The sequence below is a fragment of the Hippocampus zosterae genome, chromosome 3, assembly GCF_025434085.1.
Source record: "Hippocampus zosterae strain Florida chromosome 3, ASM2543408v3, whole genome shotgun sequence".
Lineage (NCBI taxonomy): Eukaryota > Metazoa > Chordata > Actinopteri > Syngnathiformes > Syngnathidae > Hippocampus > Hippocampus zosterae.
The window spans coordinates 18508277-18533967 of NC_067453.1; the positions used below are offsets into that span (position 1 = coordinate 18508277).

General features: G+C 43.7%; 1 protein-coding gene across 1 annotated transcript in view; it reads left to right on the top strand.

Moving 5' to 3' along the window:
* Positions 1 to 10422: 10422 nt before the first annotated feature.
* LOC127598048 (tetraspanin-18-like) overlaps positions 10423 to 25691 on the top strand; it is a 35093-nt gene continuing 19824 nt past the window's right edge. The window contains exon 1 of the mRNA XM_052061555.1: positions 10423 to 10714. The gene's annotated coding sequence lies outside the window, so the exon portion shown is untranslated. The remainder of the gene's footprint in view (positions 10715 to 25691) is intronic.

Here is a 25691-nt window from a genome sequence, read left to right on the forward strand (position 1 = left end):
GACTTTATTTTTCATCCTTTCCCAGTATGTGACAATATCAGTCAGTGTGCACTTACCCAAACATTTAGGGATGCTCATGGCAGTTGAGAGCCAGTTAAAAACGACACTCACATCTTTGTTCGAATTCACTTAAGGGCCAATGTCTCTTGTGTGTCTTAGCTAGGCAACGAATTGCTGTTGTAATTTGTTGCGCTTTGTACTGTGCTGTGTTTTACACAGCCTGCGTGACAGGAGGAAACAGGCAGCATGGAGTTTTCATTATTAACCAAGACCCTAAGGCACTCAGTAGCTTCATCCGTAGCCGCAATTAATCAATGCACACTCATCTGGGATAAACAATTCCATAAACACGAACCACCAGGTAGAGAGGTGTGTGATGATAGATGGATAGATTTCACAGTACTTCAGTATTTTCGCTGAGTCACACATCTACCAAGTAAAGTCAAAGTCGTGTTTTATGGCAATTTGATAATATGACATTTCAATGATGCATTCGCCCCAAATGACCAGAACCATCACTTCTTGAGTCATACTTGTGCTGAAACACAGTTGCCATTTTGTGTCACCCAACGTTTTCTTATTATGGTGCAGATCATCTGACAAAAAGGGATTACTTTAATTTGGACCATGTCAGCTTCTGTAATTTTGCAGCTTTCTTATTCAGGTCAAGTTGACATCAAAGTCCAGTGGTGTCTTGTCACTTGAAAAAAGTTTCTCGGCAAACTCACGGTCTCTGTATGCGTCCGTTTAATGATGACGGACACTGCAGGGCGCAGGTGCTGATGCTCCACAGTTATCCTTTTTCTCATTACTGTTACCGTGTGCCGTCAGATCCACTGAGCCGAAGGGAAACCACGAGGGGCTGCCATGCTTGTGTGCATGCTGTAGCCAGTAATGAGAGCATGCACGCTTTTCTGGAGACACCTGTCCAATATTGTGAGAAGAAATCAGAGCAAACAATGTGAGGAGTTTCATCTTAGATGCAAACACATTGAGCAAAGCTTATTTCTCCTCCATATGCTGCTACAACACGTTTGCACAAGCAAAAAAAGCACCAGCATGCTCTCGCTGACATGCGCTCAAGGACGGGAGTATCTTGAAATCCCAATCCGAGACAAAACACAGCAAGATCTTGGCCTGGAGCCTGTCAAACTCCAGGAATACCTTGACATATTTGTTGAAATTGAAAGGCATCAATGTTCCTTGAGAGACAATGAACCTGCTAACAGTCACACACTAAAGGTCAGTAAATGTCGCCAAAGTCATCCTCTTTCAGCCCCCTTATGGAGCATGTAATTTTGTACCAAAATGACAATATTGAGTCATTTCATCACCATGTTTGGTGGTTAGAACCTGTTTTCGTGTTGTGTGTTTTGATGCATCTGCGACATGTTATGAAATCCACTACAGCAACTGTCCATAGTTAATTACCGCCAACACTTTTGATTGACAATTTAAAAGAGGTGTCAATTAAACAATACTTATTTTATTTTTAGTTTGTTTGTTTAGTATTTTTTGTTTATTATTTTGAAAAAATATATTTTGTTTATTTCACTATCTCTGCAAAAGGCAATTTAAAAAATGAGTCTTATTAGTTTGTACCTAATGAAGGTGAAGTGTAAATTTTACTACAGAATAAACTATTATGAACACAATTGTACTTTGTCCACCTGTTATCATTATATGCTTCGGCAATTCCAATTCATCCAAGTAGTCGGCGTGCGCTTTGTTACTGCTGCAGGGGTTGTGAAAGCTTTCTATAAACAGAGCCTTTATTGTATTGGATTGAATTCCCTTTAGCATAGCTCCATCTAGTGGACGCATCATGTAATCACAGCCACTATAGAAGCTTCTATTTTACGCACCTTATAATGTGATGCGCCCTATATATGAAAACACTTTTAAAATAGGCCATTCATTGAAGGTGCACCTTATATTCGGAAGCGCCTTATAGTGCGGAAAATACGGTCCCTGAATTTGTAGTTGAAGTGATGTTTTTTTTTAAGTGTGTCAACATTATGAAAGATTTAACCCACGGCCTACCTTGCCTCTGACCCTAAATCAGCTCATCGGCAAACCTCATAAGGAAAAGTGCCTTAGAAAATGTGTAGGTGTTTTTGTCGCGCCCTGTATGAAAACTGCATATATGTCTTTGTTAGACACCATCAACTCCAAATGAGGACAAGCTAAAGGCCGTATTCACATTATTTCGTAAGTGAGTGACACACAATCAATGGCGGATGACCTGTGCCTGATCCTTGGAGGCCTTGATAGCTACTCAGTGGCGCAGTGTGATGGATTGGAATGGTCTATCTTGAGAAGCAGCAGCACTCTTGTGTCATCGTGTGCAGACAAAGACAAGGGGGACAAGGTGAACAACGTGATTGCGGAGTGCTCTGCCTCCAATCAGCCTGCGGCCATTGCAATACAAGAGTGCTGCACTTCCCATCTGCGAAGAAGAATCTTTCTTGTCGTGACTTTTACACTATGTCCACTAGGAGCAACTTTGAAGGGTTCAGTGCTTTGCCCGAGGGCACCACAACACACCTTTGAAGACAGAGTGACAAGAGCTGTTTTCTGTCTGTGTCAAACAATTGTCATTGTCAGTCCCTGATTTGTTTCCCGTTCAGTTTCTTTCTTTTTTTGGGGGGGGGGGGGGGGGGGGCTTGTCAATGAAATTGTTTTCATTTGTCCACATGCCTTGTTTGCTTTTTATTGATTTTTTTTCTCCTCTTTTTTGAGTACTTCTGCCATGCCACCCTGCTTCCCTGAACTTGGGTCCTCCACTTTAACCATTATCACATCAGCGCAAAATTGTGACAGGACAGCTTTATGAAAGGGGCCATCAGTGTACCGACATATTCTCTGTTCTGAAACTATGTAACTCATTCAGTACCAGCCAATTCTAGACCAAGTCTGAAAAGATGTTTAAAAACGTCTTTGGAAGTGAATGAGTTAATATGCTCAAATGTTCAAGGTTGAAAATGGAAATTAAGAAGAAATATCAACGTTTTCTTGTCCATTACCTTTTCGACACCAACGCGTTATATAAAAGGGAATGGACATATGGATATATGGAAAATTAGATGTTTAAAAATACATATCATGGAAACTTGAGCTTTTAATGACTTGAATGTCGCGTTCTGCTCTGCTTTGTTTTTGTTTCAGGACCTGCTGGAATGTTGGGCGTGACCCTTCAGCAGTGCACCTGTGTCTCGTCAAGCAATCAAGCTATGGTGTATTTCAGGAGTTGACGTCTGCTTCTCTTTTGACGGGTTGTTGACCGTGGTCGCTGTTTTTGCCCAAGTGCCATTGTTTTTTGTTTTGTGAGTATCCTTTGGACCAAGGTGTTTTTGGATTAGTCTTATGTTCCTGCGTTTGGACTTTCGTTAGTTCATTTTGTGGATTATATCATATTTTCCTGTGGGTTGCAAGCAATCTTTGTTCTTGATTGTTTTTGACAACTTGTCGCCAGCGATTTCTGTTTGTACTTTATCAGTCTCTCGCTTTTTTTGTTAATATTTTTAACTCGCTATTTATCGGAATCTGCCTTTTTGGGATGCACCTTTTAACTGGTTTGTGTTCAGACCTTGTCAGAATGCAAATATTTGAGCCTCCGACGTACATAAAATTAAAAATAACGATAAGCTTTTGATATTTGCACTATTTATAAAAATGTCTGAGTGAATCATTTTGCGCTCTTGGTGTGTAACGGTGCGGCTAATTTACATAAAACCAGTTTTGAACAAAATTGTCTCCACCCGTGACAAGATAAGCAAGCAGTGTCGACATCAGAGTAGCTGGTTGGTGGGGCGTTGTCGGCTCACGGTGGATACATTTTAATGTTCTATACGTGCACACATTATGAAATGGCTATGTCAGGACGTGCGTCGAGTCAATTTTTAAAAATGTCTTTGCTTTCCAAGAATTGAGGCTGCGAGTGGGGCAAGTCCGGTAACGTTATTTATCGGAGCATTGCCTGTGGTGTGGAAACTCCAGAGGCAGGTCCCCATAAAAATAAAAATCTGTAGACATTAACGAGGGACACAGGAAATGAGGACATAACATGAAACAAAAGTGAATCTCGTCAAAATGACACAAAAGTGTAAAAGCACAGAGCTAAGAATAACATGGTGATGAGCATCTGTCTGAGAGGGTGTGGTCATCGTTTTGGAAATTGTTTAATGCAGTTCTTTGATGGCACAAAGGAGCTCGTAGTGACAGATAGATTGATCTTTCTTGTCGGGTGCATCGAGTTTCTGGAGGTGGATGAGGATGGCGGATGGGGAGGAGGAGCAAGCAGTAAGTCCACTGGCCTACTTTTCACTGGATGCATTTGCCCGCTCTTGAGTTCATCCTTGTGGGAACTCTGGAAATACAGCATACGCGAGGAATCCAGCCACGCTTGGCCTGTCACCTCCAGACAGATGGGGGGCAGGGAAGACGAAATGGACTCAATGAAGAGTAAATCCTTGAGACTTATTTCCCTTCTAGGTCAAAGCGAGGTCCAGCAGGTGTTATTGTTGGGACTTGCAAGAAAAAGGACGGTATGAAAACTATGCGAGCCGATTCACCTCCGTGCACATCTCTGCCTCCCACGCTCCACTGCCTCCTCTCAAGCTGCTGTCAGAGGCAAAGCCGCAGCAGGTAGACGGTTATCGCAAGGACAAAGGAGACTGCCTGCATGTGCTCTGCAGTCTGCACCGGCCAAAAAGGTTCAAAATTCAAATTATTTGATACTCTAAACTAGTCTTTCCCAACTAGTGTGCCGTGAGTGACCATCAAAAACATCGTCGCACTCGTCTGAACACCACCGAGGGTGTTGGAGGTTGACAAAGTGTGTTGTATGGTGCCAATTCAGTGTTTTGACCGACTGATTTGATAGCAAATGTCAAAAAAGTTGATGTGGATATTTGGCAGCAACAATATAGGCGGGAGGGACGAAGTCTTACTTCCTCGTTCATTGGCACCGATTGTCAATCATCAGAACAAGAAGAGGGGAAGACATTTGCACGGGAAAAGGCAGATTGTGGCTTTCGCAAATGAACAGCGCTGATATCACGCAAGCTCGAATAACCTAGTCAGAGGTAGCGAGTTCAATTATAGCTCCAGCCTTCCTGTGTGGAGTTTGCATGTTCTCCCTGTGCTTCCGTGGGTTTTCTCCGGGTACTCTGGTTTCCTCCCACATTGCAAAAACATGCATGGCTGATTGACCACTCCAAATTGTCCCTCGGTGTGAGTGTGAGCGCGGACGGTTATTCGTCTCTGTGTGCCCTGCGATTGGCTGGCAACCGGTTCAGGGTGTCCCCCGCCTGCTGCCCGGGCTGTGGCATTAAAACATACATGTCAGAGATGAAGGATTCTTTGTTTAGCGGACACCCACCATGCTAACCAGAGGCCCATTTTATTGACGAATGACAAAAAGTGTGTTTTCGTCCGTCGTGTAATGGCCACTAATTGGGTCAAGTACCCCAACCAATGTCTCAGTCCGTCACTGACTTGCGCCCGATTTGCTGATGACTGACGGAAACACGCCCTTTTTGTTTTCTTGTTATGTAAAAATTGTCTTGGCACAATAAAGGTATGGGAAACACTTCTCTAAACAATGAAAACTAGGGGTTTGTTGCTAGGTTACAGCCAGGTAACACACACACACACGTACACATGCACTTGCACAGGAGCCATTAGGATTCAAGTGTTTCCAAACCAAACGGATGCGTTTGCTCCTAGCTTAAATTCAGTCTTTGCAGTCTGCTTTTATGCTGTGACTTCTCTGTGACTACTCGCTGGATGGTCTCATCAAGGGGGGAGGGGCCGGTTAGTGGGAGGATATGTGTGTCATGGGCCTCATATGGAATGTTTCCACTGAAGTACTGAGGTGAAAAGAAGAATTCCCCATAAAAGGACCAGAGTTGTGTCAACAGACATACAGTTCGTTCGTTGAAGAAAAGTCAAATCCGGGTTAGACTACGAAGGCGAAAGTTCATCGACGGTGTTTCCTTGTTTATAACCCTTGTATTATAATGTTAAAATAACAGTTAAAGGTGAACATGCTGTGTGTGGTCCTTTAATTGGGGCCCCGCAGTTAAACATACAAAACTACCAAAACACAATGGGATTGTAAAAACAGTCGACAACCGAGAGCACAGTCCAACAGTCTGGCTTTGGGCCGTAACAGTGCTGCAGGTGACACTTGATTTTTTTTGTCCCTCCCCCAACCCCCAGTAATATGCTCTTATGCCATGTTGAGTTTGAAATGTAGCTGACATAAATGTCAGATCCACATCAAAAATCCACGTGAAATCATCTGTGAGCCTGCAGGTTCTTCTTGGTTGATTCCAACTTCCTGCATAGAGTGCGATGGGCTTCCAGACCTTTGTGAAACAATTTGGGGATGCCTGCAAACGACTTCATTTTAGATTGACTTTAGTCAGCATCCATACCATTCTTAGTGGCAAAGTGGCATTATGCCTCAAGTCGAAAAAGCAACAACCAAAGATTAATTGAAATTCTGCCGGCTAACAGATTTTTTTTTTTTGAGGGGTGGGGTTGATTAATTAATTCATTCATTCATTTCCCGAACCGCTTAATCCTCACTAGGGTCGCAGGGGATGCTGGAGCCTATCCCAGCCGTCTTCGGGCAGTAGGCGGGGGACACCCTGAAACGGTTGCCAGCGATCGCAGGGCACACAGAGACGAACACCCATGCGCACTCACACTCACACCTAGGGACAATTTAGCATGTCATCAATCAGCCTGCCATGCATGTTTTTGGAACATGGGAGGAAACCGGAGTACCCGGAGAAAACCCACGCAGGCCCGGGGAGAACATGCAAACTCCACACAGGGAGGCCGGAGCTGGAATCGAACAATCCTCTGCACTGTGAAGTCGACGTGCTAACCACTGGACTACCGGGCCGCCCGGGGTTGATTAATTTTCTTCTTAAAATATTTGCAGTCAAGACAACCCATTCCCACATCAGATGTTATATTTACATATTCGTGTGCTGTCGCCAGGGAAATTCCTTAGGACTGCAACCCGTGTGTGTGTGTGTGTGTGTGTGTGTGTGTGTGTGTGTGTGTGTGTGTGTGTGTGTGTGTGTGTGCGTGTGTGTGTGTGTCACTGCACAATGCTCACTCTGTGAGAGCTTGTGAAGCAGAGCTATGGCCTGGTTAATGAGATTGCGCATGGTTCGATGGTATGTGTGTGAAATTTTGGCGTGGGTTGTGTCAATTGATTTAAATGAGTTTGGGTCAATGGAATGCATGTGAGCCTTTTTCTGCAATGACAACACCGTAGTAACATTGTTTGAACAATTCAAACAAATATGACGGATGACACCTGAAAAGGGTGCCGTTGGAATGCCAAAAGCGATGTGAAAACTGAAACGGCGAAAAGGAGTTGAAAGCAAAACCGTGCACAGTTCTTGTTTGTTTTTCCCCCTCCCGTTTTCAGAAATGACCTTAAAACGTGTACATTTCTGCAAAAAAGGAATTGGTGAAAAACAATCAGAATTAACCCTTTCAGGGACAGCGGTTACCACAGTGGACGGCTTATCATGCTATCAGGTTACTGGGTGCATGAAAGAGTAAATAGATGAATAAATAAGTGAAAAAATAAGGAAAGAAAGGGTGTTAAAATCTTTTTTTTTAAATATCCCAGTTTCTCTGCGTGTAGCTACTTAAAGAGGAGAAAGGCGTCTCCCTGGGGATTCGCCTCAGCCATTCTTTGCTCTCAGCCCCTTCTGAAAATACCAGAGGAGCCAAAAAGAAAATACCTCACAGCTGTTCTTTGTGCGCTCAAACTGTTCATGTGATACCGGCTCCATGATGCTGCCACCTGACTTTTTGAGTGCTAGCTTTCAACCAACTTTCTCCTTCTTTCGTCTTAAGACTCTCTTTGTTATTTCATCTTGGCACGAATATCTGACCGACAAAAATCCGCGGCCGGCTTGTGTCTATGTGCCACTGGGAAAGCAGTCACGGGTGGGGGGGATTTGCTGGCCATATCGCGTACGCCGCTGGGAATGTCAGGGTTAAGACCTTTTTAGGGGAGAGGCCAAAAGGATAAGTCTATGGAGCGCTTATCTTGCACTCCATCTGTAGTAGATTTTGTGACACGAGGTGCACCGAGGGAGGGAAAAAAAACACCCCCCTGCCAACTCCTGACAAAAAAAATGAGCAGAAACAAAACCACTTCACATTCTCGTGAAAGCATGAATAATTAACACGAGACAAAATGGATCTGTCGTCAGCATCATAAACAGTCTCGCCGGAGCTTAAGTTACTTTTGGAAGCGAAAAATCGACTTTGATCATCGTCGGCACTCAGTGATTGTGCAAACGCACAGCTTCTTGTCTCAGCTGTTCAAACCACAAAAACCAAACCTCAATGGTGACACGCATAGCAACGATCAGGCTGAATTTGAGCCCAGTTCCCGCTTCTGATCAAAGTCAGCAAAGGTCCGATTGCCAGGCTCAAAAATATTATCCGGAGCCATTTTCCTGTTGTGTTAAGCAGCCTTGCCAGTTACCCTTATAAACTCACTTAGTTACTATATTGATTGCTTGGCTTTAAGTAGCTTAATGACTTTACTGATTAAATGATTTAAAAGGTAAATTAGATTAGCGGCCCGGCAGTGGTTAGCACGTCAGCTTCACAGTGCAGAGGTACCCGGTTCGATTCCAGCTCTGGCCTCCCTGTGTGGAGTTTGCATGTTCTCCCCGGGCCTGCGTGGGTTTTCTCCGGGTGCTCCGGTTTCCTCCCACATTCCAAAAAAAACATGCGTGGCAGGCTGATTGAACACTCTAAATTGTCCCCAGGTGTGAGTGTGGGCGTGGATGGTTGTTCGTCTCTGTGTGCCCTGCGATTGGCTGGCAACTGATTCAGGGTGTCCCCTACCTACTGCCTGAAGACGGCTGGGATAGGCTCCGGAAAATGGATGGATGGATGAATTAGATTACCGGTACAATTAAATTTTTTAGTTACAGTCAACAATATGATCACATAAAATGGACTACTTTTTAACGCACATTGTTAATATAATGATGAAGGTCCTTTTGTTGGTGATGTACTGATAGCCTTTTGAAGCTAGATAACACTTTGTCAACAGCAGAATGTGCAGCACCCCATAATATTATGGGAATATTTTGAAGAATATTTTCTTCAGCTGACACGAACTGAAAAGCGTGACTGGATTTCCATCTTGAAAACGCAAATGTCAGACCTCCCTGCATTGTTATTTTTCTTGTGGTCACAGCACGACATGGCGCATACGTGACATCACTCACCCAGATGGAAAGGCTTCGTCCCAGAACGCTTTACTTCAACATTCAAACACCATACCAAAGGGAACTGCACCCTTTTCTTACATGCAGTACTCTATAATGTGTACCATTTTGCTCCGTTTCGTTGTAATTAGTTTTGTTTCTCAAGGAAACTTCTGACTGAAAAATATGTGATTCCTTTTCAAATGGTGTTCCTCTGCACTACCGGTGGTGTCTGGTCCATGGACCTGAAGCACGAGGCAGGTGGAGGAGCTCAGAGCTAAGGTGGGGGAAGGCTATTTAAAAACTTGAAAACAAATCAAATCTAAAATGGACTGCGGTTTGACTGTAGTTCAATTTGTAATATTTCCAAGTACCACTAGATGGCAGGCATGTTGTATTTACTCTTGTAATGGTTCTTTGGAATGCAATGCAGCAAAGACATTTACAGTCAAATCTCGGTTTTCGTTCCAGAAGACTGTTGGAAAACCGAATTGTTCGAAAACCGAAACCACGCTCTTTAAAAAAAAATCTTTATTGAACACGTCTGTTCACAATGGAACACTACACGAGGAAGCGTCACTTCCTCGCCTCGTGTCAGAAAGGCAAGAGGAGTCAAATGACACATTCAAGTGCGCTCAGTTTGTTCGAGAAACGAAATTCGATCGTCATCCGAGGCATAAAAACTCGAAATTTTTGGTCGAAAACCGATTTGGTCGAGAACAGAGACGTTTAAAAACTGAGGTTTGACGGTATGTTTTCAATAACATGACAATATTGAGTGAGTTGATTTTTGTGGGAAAAAATATAGTCTTGAATTAACCTTAGTTGCAAGTTTTGGGAATGTGTCGAAAAAGCCATGCAGTCATGGGCACAGCATGCAAACTCCACACAGTAGGTCTTGAACTGAGATTCAAACCCAGAATCTGTCTTCTGTGAGGCAGAAGTGCGAAGCACTTGTATACCCATTGCTCATGGGGAGAATTCTCGATCGGGCTCTTTTTGTAGAAGCTACTGTGTGTGATTAGAGTGCTGAAGGGGGGAAACCCAAGGAAGTGTCCGGTGGGCGTCGATCTTCCACACCCACCCACCCCTGTGCGGAGGAAGGTGGGCCCCAGGGGCGGGGACTCTGTAGGAGAGGCTGGGGCGTGCTGGATGATCCTGCGAGCCTCTCATCAGCTCACCGTGACTTCACGCAACACTTTACATAGCGACACTCCGCTTCTCCACGCCGCGCCTGCCGCTTCTGCCCTGTACGCAACAGATCTCGCAGCGTGGTGTTGGACTAGTCTTGAGCGGTCCGTCGGACATTTGAACTTGTTGCTACGTGTTGTACTTTTTGTTTAAATCGAAATCTCGTTCAGCTACGTCCAAACAGGAGGCTGTCGGTTGTGTGATATTTACGCGAGAAAAGAGATCCGCAGCACTCAACGCTTTCGGCTCGAAAGGTAAGAAATGTGTTTTGGATCGTGACTCTCAACTTGTGCTCTTAAATGTCATATTCTAGATTTAAAAGTGGTTCTTGTGGGCGGACTCACTCGGACACTTTTTCCTTTAAATCCCACGAACCTTTCTTTTGGGGAAAGTGTTAGGACGAAATACAAGGTGCTTTTTTTTGGTTTAGTCTGAGCTTCACCTGTTGAAAGACTTGTATCGAATAATTTCTGACAGAATCCATAAAACAACATGTAGATAATTGTGCTGAATGCACCAGCCATCCACATTAATAAAACAGATGACATCCAATTAAAGACCTGTATCACATATTCTGCCTTCATAAAGAAAATAATGTTTGTTAGATTTGTCATTCAACCATACGTTTTAGAGGCATAACGATTAATCAAGTTAAAAGATTATCTTTTTTTTTACATGAAAATATCCAAATGCTCGGAATTTCAGCTCCTCAACAGTCACTATTATCTAATTTTTATAGTCTGCCATGAAAGCAGGCTTTGTGTTGAATCAAAATAAATAATCGGCTTTTACTGTAGAAAACATGAACAACTCTTTGTTGCTTATTTTCTTACATTTTTTGGATTAAACCAGTAAATTCAACGTGAATGATTTGTATTAAGATTTGACATAATGAAATAATTAACATCAATTTGAAATAATGTCAGGTTTTTAATCATGAAGGGATAGCAATTGAAATGTTTTTGACAATCCGATTCATCGATTAAATTGACAAAATAATCCATCGATTCTTAAAATAATCATGAGTTGCAGCCCCATATATTTCTTTCGATGGTTATAGCTTACGGTGCTGGGACTGCACTGTAAGCTGTTCCTCATTTCAATCCTCAATTTGGCAAACATTTTAGAAACGGCTCTCATAAAAATTCTCCACCACTGTATACTCCAACCACAACATACTGTTCAATTAATTCCTTGTTGGCAGTGTTGGTCAAAACTAAGCAGTAGTATTTTTGTCAAGGCACAATATTTGTATTGGCTGTTGTAATTGTGTGATGTAGAATTGTAGTTGTGCGTCGGTCCCTCCGTCCGTCCCCGTCAAGCTGGCATCCTTCCCACGGGCTTTAGCCTGACCAGTGCTGTCTGCCGACATCTTCGGGGTCATCGCATGCGTGATTGCGATGCGCTGGCTTCGCTGGAGGGTTTGTCACATTGCATCCATCAGGGAAGGATTATACCCCCCCCCCACCCCTCCAAAAAAATAATGACATAAACTCTTTATGGATAGTTTTTGTCCAAATGATGGAAACCAATGAATGATTCCTTCAGAAATTGCGTGTGAAAAGTGCTAACAGTTCGAGTGTAGACTTTTCCTCGAGGGAAAAACAAGTACTACAAGGTACTACTTCTAGTATCTGGTCATGCAAGGATCCATGCATGCTGACCTAATGCTGTATGAAGGATGGAGACCACTGCCGGTCGCTTATTGGTCGAGCTGATTCATTATAACCTCAAATGGGAGCTTTGGAAAATTCACTCTCGAGCAAAACTTGAAGAAGTTGTTGTTTGTTCTTTATGCACTGCGGACATCAAAGTACTTTAAGTGATTGTTTTTGGGGTTGGACCGAACTCCTTATTGAAAAAGCCGCAAAAAAGCCGCAAAGTGAAACCAGAGGGAGTTATCAACGCATTGGGGGAACTTTAAGGCTACAAATCACTTCATTGTAGCTGTTCTGGTTTAAGTTGCTCGGACATGTGTTTACGTTTCTGAAGGCTTAATCCTCATGCTTGTGGCTGCATGCATTGACCAGCCTGCACGATGCAATGGCAAATTCTATCTTCGCCAAAGTTGATCATGCTATATTTTGAAATCGCAAGCTTGTGAAGGTGTATTGAATGACGTGGATGATATGTAGTGATTGAAATGTTGCAAAATCACAGTCAAAATGTTTCTTCTCGACTAACTTGCAGTAACAGCTGGAAATCAGATTGCATTTCAGCCAAGGAGATTAGCACCATGGGAGCCATTACCGCAAAGTAGTGTCCAGGTGTGTGTGTGTGTGTGTGTGTGTGTGTGTGTGTGTGTGTGGACGTGCGTGAATGCAACCATCATAACATGGCTCAACAGATTGGACCAACTGGTTCCTGTCAGCATTAATTAATGTGCTGAGTTGCTTTATGTCTCAGTGTTGGTGACCGTTGTTTCCTCAATGACAGGGAGACAACCGTGGCGTCAATGTGGAGAAAGAAACTCAAAGCCAGCACACACACGTGTGCTTGTTCACGAGAACATTCGCGTTGTCAGAAGGAAAATGCGAAAGAAGCAGCCGTATTGATGCTGCTGCAACAGCCGCCGCCAACGCAGATGAATAAGCTCTGCCTGAAGCTTTTTTTTGTTTCCTCCAGAGCTCGATTCACAAGCCGTCCACATACAAAGCATGGCGTTTGTAAAGCTGTGTTGTCATTCATATGAAGAAACACGGAGAGCAGCAACAATCCATCATTGGCTGTCCCACTGTAGAGTGCAAGGAGAGAAATGAGCTCAGGGAACCTCAAAGAACATCCACAGCATCCAGACTATTTGTAGGTTCAGCAGAAGAACACCAACAAGTTTTGAGGGCAATGACACGATGAAAAATGAGCAACTTTTTCTTTAAAATAACGAAAAACACATTGTTGGCACCCATCGCGTGGTATTTGTTCAGCCCACAGACAGACATCGATCACGTGGTGCGAGTCTTTTTGTGCGTTTGCGTTGCTCTCCTTCACACGTTCCCCAGCACAAGTGTGGAAAGTCACTCGGAGTGAAAACAAACGCAGGGCGAGTGAAGCGCGCCTTCGCTGCTCCAACTGCTGTCGACGGAAATTGTCCGTGTGGTTTTCAGCCCGTTGACTGTCGGTTCAGTGAATCATCTTCACAAAAAGGCCTGAAATGAATCCATCTGCAGCTCCACACGTGTTTGCATGACTGTGGTGCAGTCTAGCACTTTCCTCATCCTGATTTTTTTTTTTTTGGTCTGATTTGCTTGCTAATGAGCTTGCAGACTTGGCAAGTCCTCTGATCAGTGGCATTGATTTCACCACATCCATCATCCTCTCCTCCTGAATGAAGTCATCTATTGTTATTTCCTGCTATTTGTCCTCATGCCGCGTCCGCGCCCTGGCTGGGAGCATATGTTTTGAGCAGTATGGCGGCCGGGGGCCGTCACGCTGAGCTTGCCCTCGCCGGCATCAGCCGGTCACCTGCAGAGAGCGTGGCCCTAAATGCAGTATCTATGGGCTCAATGAGAAAATTGCTTTTCTCGATTTCTAGAGGACCCTTCATTTCATGTGTGCGAGACACAAGCCACAACCAGTAATGGCTCCAGCATCTTTGTTGTTTGCAGAGATGAGTAAATGAAATTTGCTTTCTAGCTGGCAGAAATAATTTACGGTACTGCTGGGCAAGGTGAAATTTCCATTGCTGGCTTGAAACGCATTTAATGGCCCCAAAAATTAATAATCTTGACAGACTGCATCTGGCTATTTTCATAACCCAAGTTCACAAAATGCTGTACTTGTGAATAGGGATGTGTGAGTACCGACACTAGGTATCAAGACTCACAAATACTGCCTATAAGTTGAAGTTGAAGTTTCGTCTGCTCGTAAACTAGCAAGTATCATTGAACTCGCTTTTTCTGTGACACCAAGAGCAACATAATCGAAGGATATTGACACACTGCTGCATGATTGCGTGTCAGCTTTATGAACCAGGAAGCGTCGGATGACCTCGGCGGAGGGCAGCTGACAGACCCCTGAGTTGACACGGAGCAGGAAGCTGAGCAACCCTCTCTGCTGCCGCTTCTTCCTCTTTATCACAAGGAAACCGGTCTCCTGTTTGAGCTCGACCTGTAAATTCTTTGGTCTTATCTCGCCTGTGCCCTATTTCCCCTCAATACTGGCTAAGCTTAGCAGGTAATGGGGTAGAAGGTAGGTTTTTCGACAAGCTGGTCCTCGCAGATAACAACTCCTCCAGCGGGATTTTACTGGAGGCCACATTCCAACTCAACTCCGGATGTATTGTACGGGTTCATATTTCCATCAAATAAGTGCTCAAGGCAGTAAGGGATGTTGTCTTGGTCATCACCGAGGACAGAGTCGCAATACTACAACAACGATACTTCCTTCTGATGCAACCAGAGCTCAGATGGAGGCTTTGTGTGGCCTTTGCGCTTGGCATTGATCCAGTGCGGCGTGAGATGACACCCCGAGATATCCATCGGTGGGAGAGGAACTGATCGTTTTGGTCAAGGCGGTGAAGATGAAGCACACTCGGCCTCCTCACGTGGCTGTTTTTTTGCTGCCGTTGTTGTCGTCATGTGGAAAAGGCCGCAATATGGACAACGGGATCTCGTGACATGTTGGCACCACATAACTGCGCTCTGCCACATGAGGTTGGCGTGCCAATAAAGAGGACGCTGGGTAAAAGCTCAATAAATCACATTTGGGAGGAAGCACACTCTTGTGCGCATTCTTTGTGTTGAGATTCGACGCCTCTGGCAAACAAACAAAAATAAATATTTCAAGATAATTTCCTTTTGGATTAGGTTTTGATCACTTTTTAATTTTGGTTCGGCAGATTCAGGGGTGGACTGTTAGTTAAAAAAAACAACTGATTGTTTAAGGTAAAGCAAAGTTTCTTCCGACTAGCGGTACTTCAAAAACATGGCTGTCAGACGTTTTGCTGTGAGTTGCTCTCCTGTTCGCTTGATCGTGTTAGTGAAAGAGCATCCTTCTAATCATGATGACGATGAGGTTGTTTTTTGAAGCCGTGCAGGACATTGTTGGTGAATTATGAATTTGGATGAAGAAGGTGTCAGATGCAACATCCCTATTTGCATAATAGGAGAATGGAGGCACACACTGTCGGGTCCTTTCAGTTGTTGCACCACCTTCTTTGTCTGAGACATTTTTATTGATGACACTGTGAGGCCCGAGTGTGTTTTTACAGCCTCTCCCCATGACTCACTGGCCCATGATGGCTTTCTCCTTTCCTGACTCAGGCATTTCTTTCATGAAATCAGAAACTCTGTCGCTTTCTGGTCTTTTTCTCATTTTCAGTAGCTTCCAACCATCCGCGTCTTTTAATTCCACCCCAGTGTGCTTGGTTCTTTCTTCTTTGCAAATGACCGCAATTGCAGAGTATCGCTGTTAAGGGTTGTATCTCTCCCATCAAAGATAATTTAATATTTAGCTAGATATTTGGGGCGCGATACGATTCAAGGAACGCTCCCTTTAAAGTGTAACCATTTGGTTCAGTTGGATGCTCTCACGTCTTGAAGACCCAATTTCGCTTGCTTTACACTGTCGCTGTAATTCAGATGACATTCAACGGGCAGTACGGGATGATTGTCGTTCGCAACAAACTAAATGAAATGCGGTGTGATATGTTTGAAGTGAGCGGTAGGTCGTGAATCATTTCCAGCTGCTGATTGCGCCGTGATATATGGCCGCAGAGTGGTGTGTTTGTCGCTACGTGTGACACAAACGTGTTTGGCATTGCTGCATTTGCAGCCTGGCTGAATTACAGAGTGCTTCAAAAAGATTTATTTTGAGCATGATATGGGTTTTCAACCCAGTCTGCTAATAACACGCTGCCCTTCCAGTCTGTGATAACCATACAAACCTCGGATACGTGACGTTGCCTGCTTGTGCCTGTGTGTGTGTGTGTACTCAATGTGTGTCAAAACAGTATATATGATGGTGCCTTCAAATACGAGATAGTGTTATAGATGTTGGAAAAAAAAGGGAATCAATCAACAGCCCTAGTATACTGTATATGTTTTTATGTGCATATGTATATTTTCTATACTTTAGTGTCCTATGGTATGTTAAAGAGATGAGTAAATGAATTAAGCCAGTGAAGCACAAATAATCTTTTTGGACTTGAATGGACACAACTAGGCTGATCTGATAAATCTGATGCTGTTTATTGTTATGAAATATTGTAGTAAAATTGGTTGTGTTTGTTGAACAATAAGGACCTTGAAGAAAAAATCGCATTTTCAATCACAATCGGAATATTAAGGTGGGGGGAGGGGGTCGCAATTACATTGTTTTTCAACATTGATCAGCACTAACGGTCCTTGAATCATATCGTGCCCCGTACATTGTATCAAGAGAGACACACCCGCAGGACGGTAAATTTTCTATACCAGTCCGAGTCTGCTGCTTTGTGCCCCCTTTGCGACCCCATACGTACGTCTGCGGTGTAACTTCCTGCAGCTCCGGTGAGATTCCAGAAATGTAACGGTGCCTCCCACAGGAAGAGACTCACCTCACATATAATGGGGGTTCATTGTCAGCATCCACGGAGACGATCGGGGTTTGATTTTTGGCAGAAATCCACAGCGTGATCCAATAATAATCCCTGTGGTATCTTAGTGGAGACGCCAACTAATGAGCTCACTCCTGCATGGATCACAAGCCTGGAAGCGAGCAACTTGTTCTTTTCGCCCACCTTGTTAAAGAACAAGAAAGGAGAAAAAGGTCCTAACGATGCAAAGATCAACATCGGTGAATTTGCGAAAAACTCTCTTGTGGTCCCGTAGGAAATGATGTTGGCTTTATGAAAATGTTCAGAGCATAAACCGAGAATACATAACAAGAACAGGCAAAGGCCGTGAGGGGAAAAAAATACAGAGAATGTCTCAAGAATTGAAGCACTTGAGTAGAGAGTCGTGAGTAAGGTTTAATAATCTGACAGCCAGTTGTCGACGTGGCATGACTTTTAAAGGAGAGGAGTAACAAGGCCAGATTCGAGATGGGTGAATGTCTACTCTCCAAAAAACAAACCTAAAAAGACAATTCAAACATTAGCGGGAGCCACAATTTTTTTCACAAGGCTTCTTCAAATTTTGTAACTCCTCATAAACTTCAAACAAACTGTCAACGGTTGTCGTGAAAAAAAAATCATAGGTTGCTTACTTTTGAGATTGGTGTTGTTGTGGTGACTTAGACATAAATCTTTCATGGCTGTTAGTGTCTCTAAGCAAGCTAGGAAAAACGGGTTTGTGTTGAAATTTGCACACGTATAATTTCCTCGCTATATTACCCGAAAGACACAATATTCTGCCCCCGATTTAGCCCCGGCTTTTGTCCTGGATGCCCTCTCTTCTGCCCTGACGTACAAGTCTACTCTTGTAGTTCGAGCGACACCTTCCATCTAGAGGTGAACACTATTACTTTCACTTAAAATTGCTTTGGACACGAAACGTTTTCAACAATGAATTGAATGTCCCTCCATACAATAATCCACATCATAGAGTTGTTTGTGGCCTTGACTCTTCTACTCCTGTTACACCTTTACGCTCTTTGCAGAAACAAACACGCAGCTCAATGATGGACCCTTTAAGCAGTGTCTGTAAAAAGATCACCCCCCCACCCCTCCTTTTACTACATATGCACAACCGCATCATTTGACCAAACGTGCTGTTAATATTTGAAGCCGAACTGTTACCCCAGCTGTATGTATTTGACGCGGCCCTGCTATCTTTTTAATGAGTTAGCGCCGTTTTTGATGAATCTCTAAAGCTGCTGTGGCACCACGCGCGTCTGACACATTTGCTCCAGCAGACCAAAAAGTACATGCTGTGTACATTCCGTTGTCATCTTCCTCAAAAGAGGAAACTATTAACTGGCCGAGACCAAGCCAAACACTGCCTCATCATTATTTCATATTTCTTTATGAAAATTTCAACGTGGTACTGCTTTAAAAGCTTGCCAGTCAAGACAACATTCATGGGTCACTGCGCTAAAACAAGACCTGTCCTCTGGGCGAGCAGTCGGTCATTGTGTGTGTGTGTGTGTGTGTGTGTGTGTGTGTGTGTGCGTGTGTGCGTGTGTGTGTGTGTCTTGTGGCATTCAATAAAGGCCGTGCATCATTTCCAAAAGCAATTGTGAAAAGACTTGATTTTCCTCGAAGGCAAGAGCAAGAAGACAAGTTAGTTACCGCAAAATGTCTTTCCTGTTTATCCCAGCAAACCAGAGACGTGCGGTCAGGGGAGGCAGGTGAGGCAGTGCCGCACCTCTGAACGCGCATTGCATTGCGCAATCATCACAAACTGGGTTGATACATGCAACTGGCACGTCCTGCTTGCCGTACATCTGCACATCAGCAATATAACATTTGCAGATACATTTATTTGATATGCTTTTCCTAAGTCTGGCTAATGTTTTTAAACCATTAAAGTTTAATGTTTTTTGGTGACATATTCAGATTTGCTGATGGGAAATAAAACCGCAGTGAAAAGGCATAGGTTGCGGCAGATCGTTCTCTGCCGCAATTAAGAGGGCGTACGTGAGCAAACAGGTACGTTGCGCTCTTCTTCTGTGCAGAGGCGCCAGGCGAGTCAAGTGCGATCCTTTTTTAAATTTGCTACGTCGGACAGCCAAAATGGAAGAAAAGGATTATATATCGAAGCTTAAAAACTTCTCAAAACTGGACTTTCAGTCAAAAGTGGACGTGATTAACACAGGTAGACCAACGCCGGAGTGAAAAGGTTTGCTTCAAACTACGGGACAGCCCGGACAACTTTTCAAACGGAGTGGTAAAGCCAAAAAGAACGGTGATGTGGCTGTCCTTCGAAAACCCGTCTTTACTGTTTTCCCTGCCTTTTGTTCTCAACTTATCTGGATATTGTGATATGAAAAGCGCAAGGATCGATTTGGCATTGAACGAACAGCGGAGGTTCAACGTTAGCATCCGCAATGCCAAGGTAAGGGAAAACCGAGAGATTGTGAAAGACCTCATTCATGCAACCTGCTTTTTCGCTAAACGGGAGTTGGCATTTCGTGGTCACGACGAGAGGGCAAGCTCTTCTAATCGTGGCGATTATGTAGAACTATCACATGTTTTTGATGAGAAAGATGAGAGGTTAGCTAGACATTTGGACTCATCCAGTGTGCTTTCTGGCTTGTCCAATAGAATACAGAACCATATAATTGAAGCTTTCGGTGATGTGATAATAAATGATCTAAAAAGGGAGATCAATGCTGCCCCATTTGTTTCCATAAAGTTGGACGAGACTACGGATATCACAAACAAAGCACAGATCTGTTATTTTGCGCTATGTTGCCAAAAGTGAAGTGGACTGTGGTGATGGAAGCATTTTTAGGATTTGATGATGTAAGTGATGATAGGCGAGCCCCTGCTGTAGCTGCGTATGTCTTGGAAGTGTTGGAGAAAACGGCTGTTAAAACAGTTAAAAAACTAGTAGCGCAAACCTATGATCCCGATCGCTGGGACAATGATACTCAAATGATGGTCACTGGATATGATCGATGGCTGTCAGAAGCATCGACATGCTTTTTAATGATGGCATATGAGGGCATTTTCAGTGAAACTGATGCACTTTTTAGAGTGCTGCAAAACAAAGTCATGAACATTGGATATTGTTGTGCGCGAACCCACGACACCATCGTAGTTGTTGAACGCATGAGACGGGACTTTAACACACTGTATGAGCGATTTGAGCAGAAATGCAGCACACTTGGCCGAAACAACAGTGGAAGAAATCAGTCGGTCAGAGATGAGAGAAAACAAATGTTCGACAAGATTATGGTCAACATCAGTGTTCAGATGAAAGCTAGGTTTGATCATTTTGTGAGCTAGCTTTCCTCGATTTGGTCGACTGTACAAAATTTAATGAGATGTCACAACATTTTGATGACACCAAACTGCAGAGCCTGTCAAAATCTTATAACAAAATAAATTAGTCTAAGAAAAATACAATAGAATATTGTATTTTTACCCATGGGGTCAAATTTTGGATATGAAATAACCAGTAGCCAATTGAATAAGCTACTGTTTTTGGTTGATACATTTGTAAATCTGACACTAAAGGAGTCGGTGCCTCACCAACCATGAACCTCACCGCACGCCACTGCAGCAAACACAGACGAGAATGAGTTGTTGCTTTCAATTCTTACCTCCCTGCACCTTACGGTCTTTGAAGCTTTGGACAAATGAGAATATTCTGCAGTGGAAAGCGAGCCAATGTGTAACCCTTTGAATGCTCATAAAGTCAGCTCGATGTACTCAATGTGTTTATCAGCTGGAAAGCAAAGTGTGTTTGTTTAGATAGCGGAAGAATTGGAAGTGTTCTGACCATGAAACGTCTTTTTGGAAGGACGGATGCTTTCAGGTGCTCCTGGATGTCTTCCAGTAATTTATGTGTCCCGGTTGAGGACGAGGAGTCTGCCGCAAAGTCATCCGCGTTCATTTTCAGCAACCTTTGAGCATCTCAGGCATCGATCCAAGAGGTGAATACAAAGAAAAAGGGGCTGCCATCAATTTCCATCATTCCACTGAGCTCGAGCCAGTAACCTCGGCTTGATTTTCAACATGGGCCAAGAGAGCGAATTTTCGCTTTTATCTCCCACATGATTGTGTCTGGATCGACATCAAGGCAGTTGTAAGCCTAATCACATCATCCTATCGTCATCGGCTGAGAATCCCCCGCCGATAAAAGTCGGACTCGAAAATGTTTATATGTTTTTAAAGTGAGCCCCGTCATTGTGAGCTTAACATTCTCAAAATTGCCCATTAAGGATTTATACAAGAATCTACTCTAAGAGTTCACTATTGATCAAGCAAAGCGATAGATTCAATGTGAATTGAATATTATCGAATACCTTTTTCCATATGCTATTCGCTCAGCGCACTGGCTGACCAGGTACGCCGCGAGAAACAGCGGCAATAGTAATGCATCAGAAGAATCCAAAGAAAATCTCGTGTGTCACTTGGATTACCACAGAATCAATTAATTCTCACTTTCTTTATCAAATAACTGCAGTTAGCTTGAAGCGGCCATAATCCCTTTGGGTCTCGCCTCACGAAAACAAAGCATAAAAGAAACAATGAGGAAATGTGATCCATTACCAAAAGTACATTTGCTTATCTCTGCAGGCGCTTTGGAATTGGACAGACTTTTTTTTTTAACAAGGAACAGATGTTCTCCTTCAAACCGATTTTTTTTTTTTCAAGTAAGCTTTCGTTACATTCACCACATCTAGAGCAAGTCCCCCCCCCCCCCCCTTCCCATCCATAGTGCAAGCTTTCAGAAAACTTATTCAGAGGATTCGGTGGCTCTCTGTACGTACATATTTGTTCTGTTGCCTTTGGCGTCAACCTCAGGTCTGTTGTTCCTCCAAAAGGTTTGACAGATTGCGGACAGATGGAGAGTTGTGAAAGTTAAAAAATCAAAAGCATTTCATTGTTCTGATTCTTCCACGCAGCATTTTATTGGAATTGTTATTTTCTCACTCCTCCTCTTGTTTGCCGATAACCCAAACAAGCATCGTGCTGCGAATATCAACACGCACTACTGTATATTTTCTTTGTTGTGGGGAACTTCCATATCATAAACATAAATAAATAAAATCACAAGTTGCAGTTTTCCTACCGCACATTTCATCTGACAGGGCTACTGCATTTGGATTTGGATTTCCCCCATAATTGAAGTAAGATAAGCTTTTTTTTGGGGGGGGGGCACATTAGACACCTGCGAATGGTTAAATAAGCATAGGAGCAGTCATGCATTTCATCATAAATAACCCGTCTGCGGTCAGTCCAGCGGTCCTGTTTGCAATCCTAAAATGCGCCGTTTATTTACAGCTGTGGCGGTCGGGCGCCCGGCTCATAATTTCATCGCTAACTTCGACTGATATTCGGGGCGGCATCGAGTCAAGCAAGACACCTACCATCGAGGATGCGATATTACGATTCGCGATGTGTTATCGGCGTCCGCGTTCAGCATTTCCATTTCACATATGGGCTGCTGTCAATCTAAGCGAATGATTTTTTTGCTGAGGTTGGCCTCACCACGCTGGCCCGTGGGGTTTCTCCGACCGCGTCCATCCTGACACCGTTTTCACCGATCCGTCATGTTTTGTGGCATGAACCTCGAATGACTTGTGTTTCTTTGGGGACAAGATCCTGGATGGCTTCCAAGCGGTTCAGTTTCCATCTTTCTGCAGCCTCACGCATCAATCAATGTGACATAATTGCATGAAGTCCCTTTCCCACAGCTCAGGGTCCAGAGGCAGGGGAATCTCGAGATGAGAATATCTCAGTGTGGCCAGTGAACCTTCACCCCCAGCCCCACTCAGATTCCCGAGACCAAACTCCCACTTCCGATGGTTTTCTTCAGACGCCTCCAATATCCATCTTGACAAACTCTTTCATTTGGTGGCGTTAGATGAATTCTTTTTCAAGCCAAGGGGCAATCGAGGTTCTCACAGTTGCTGCTCCCCTGTTTACATCTGACTAATACACTCTAAAGATCAGCAGAAGAGATCTAATTTCTTTGAGTGCTTTTATGTTGAGCCAAGCATGATTCCTCCCGACGACTTCCACCATTGACGCCTCTCCCCGTGCGCCTGATGCACTGCGTTTTCGCAACTTTGTGCTGTGGAAAATGTCCAACGGCGTTTCTTTGCATCCTGGCTTTCTCCTGGGACTCTCCTTTTGCCCAAGACGTCTCGTTATAGAATATCTTTTAGCTCTTTGTCCAGAATGCACTTCATTTTGAGAGGCTGCGTGGAAAGCATTGAAATTGAGTTATTTGGGGGGGGGGAGTGTGAGCAGCTCATTACGAAAGATTTAGAGGTTGTTAAGGGCCACTAATAACCCTGCCTAAAGAGAATTAACACAGGGAGATACCATTCTCAGGCTTTTTTTTTTTTTTTTGGTATTTCACACAATCTGTTCAGATCCTGGGAACAATTATTTCCAATTCAAGAGCAAGCCAAACTGAGGTCTCGCCTGTGTCGCTCATGTAACGTCATGCATGTCCCCGGTTCGAAATTCAAACTGTTGTATGCCTGTTTTCCCTAAAATCCAACCATATTTGACAGAGCAAAGCAAAATGAGTCGGAAGTTGCATCGGTTAATTCCAAAATACGAGGCAATAATTGCTCGGAAGGTTACATTTTTCACCTTGAAGAAATACACATTATGTGGTGTGTTTTATTTTTAATTGGCACTCAACAAAGAAATAAGTAACTATCTCAAAATTTTCCCCAACTATTGCTCAATAACCTTGCTGTTGCCGAAATTCATGCAAGGAATCGCCAGTACGCAGGCATCGGTACAAAGCTGACGCTTCGCTAACGACTGACCCAACTAGCTTAGCGTCGCTGTAGCCGTATCATATCTACCGGTACATATCTGTGCAAATACTGTCACGATTACGAATGATGTCATGCATCGTGTCGCGCCCAAAGTTTGATATGTCATTGGAAAGCTCAGATCATTTTTTTTTGGTTCGATTATGCCAAGAGCACATTTCTGAAGTGTGACTCGGTACTAGTTTTGCTCTACCAGGTCACATATTTGACAACGCTGGTGACTCATTTTGCACTGCTGCGTCTGATGTGGTGAGTTTTGTAACACTTTGTTACCTGCGATCACCATAGACGCCGCAAACAAGCTGACAAAAGTGGTTCTGGTTTGTTTTGCTTTATGGGGAGGTGGCTGCCTGTGGCCCCACCCCGGCCCCCAACTCTGGGTTGAGGAAATGATCCAGATGCGAAGCTTCTGGCTTTCATAACCCAATGGGACACCTGTTTGCCGCTCCTGTGCAGCCCCCACTAACTGCCTACACCACACTGCACGATGCACACAACATTTCTCTGCACGCAAGAGATTCATCATGTCTGCACGATTGCCTTCTTGTACTAGTACTTTTTCTGGATTCATGATCCGATAAAGACCAGATGATGTCGATGTGTGTGAATAACTGGCTTCAACTCAGCTTTTATTGGCCGGTATTGCATATTCCAGTGGCCCACAGTATGGCGTATTACTCAACATAAAAACAAGTGTAAAAATATATTTTAGAACACACTGAAGGAGGAAAAAAGAATTATCGCGTAATAGGGTGGAGCGTCCGAGGAAAAAAATTGTGTGGTTACTAATTGCTGTCATATACCGGTAATTGCCTAGCTCTTGTGCTACACGTAGTCATTTATATTTTCATGACAAGTTCCATTCAGTGTATGCATAAAAACAAAAACACGCCGACATTGCATACTTATGGGACCGTTGATTCTGACTTGAAAGTGTTTCATCTTGAAAACATAGCTTCCAAATGTCGTTTCATTCTGTGAATGGACTTTTGATATTTCCATTTCCGAATACTCTACACCATTGAGATGTTCACGGGGTTATTTGTGGACATGCTCTTAGTTTGACGCGTTGACTTTGAGAGTGACTTTTTTTAATTATGTGAAGTTAGCGGCCATTTTTTTCCAGTATGTACAAGAAGACCACTCGCAGGATTCAACACAAAAGCTGTAGCAAAAAAATGCTTAGCTTTGACTAACAATGCCACTACACAGCTTATTTAAGGATATTTTTTGTGCATTGTGATGCTTGGCTTCTCTGTATCAGCTCAATGTTTTGGCTTCTTCCTTTTCGCTACACAACAATGAGTCACCTGATTTCAAAGCGCTACACAACCGCTGTGCTATTTTCTCTACACTGGCAGTGGAAAACATCCTGAGGGAAGCTCGTCTGCTAACGTCATTATGCAGTGAACCCGGGGTGCGCGTTGGCCTGAGTCTTGAGCTTTCCAAGGCTTGAGGATGTAATGCTAATGGAAATAGTTGCTGTCGTGGCTGCACTTCAGCTGGCAGGCCTGCCAGCGGGGGAAGTCCGTGAACAAACTGTTGGGAGTTTACACCCCCCCAGTCCCCTCTGGGTATGCACGAACCAACTCCTATTTTGGTTTGCAAGGCTGCACTGCTGGTATCCTTGCAGTGTTTTTGTAACCCTCACTAAAAAGCCTTGCTCTTAATTGTGTCCCAAGGGCCCAGAGCTTGCAGTATTCACAACCTTTCCCGTCCCGCTCCTTTTGCCTTAACCCCATCCACCCTGCCGATTCGACAGGTCTTTTTCTCGTGAATTACTCAGCTTCGGTGTGTAGTTTTCATTCCCTCCGCTGGCCCCTGGCTCCACTCAGATAAGAG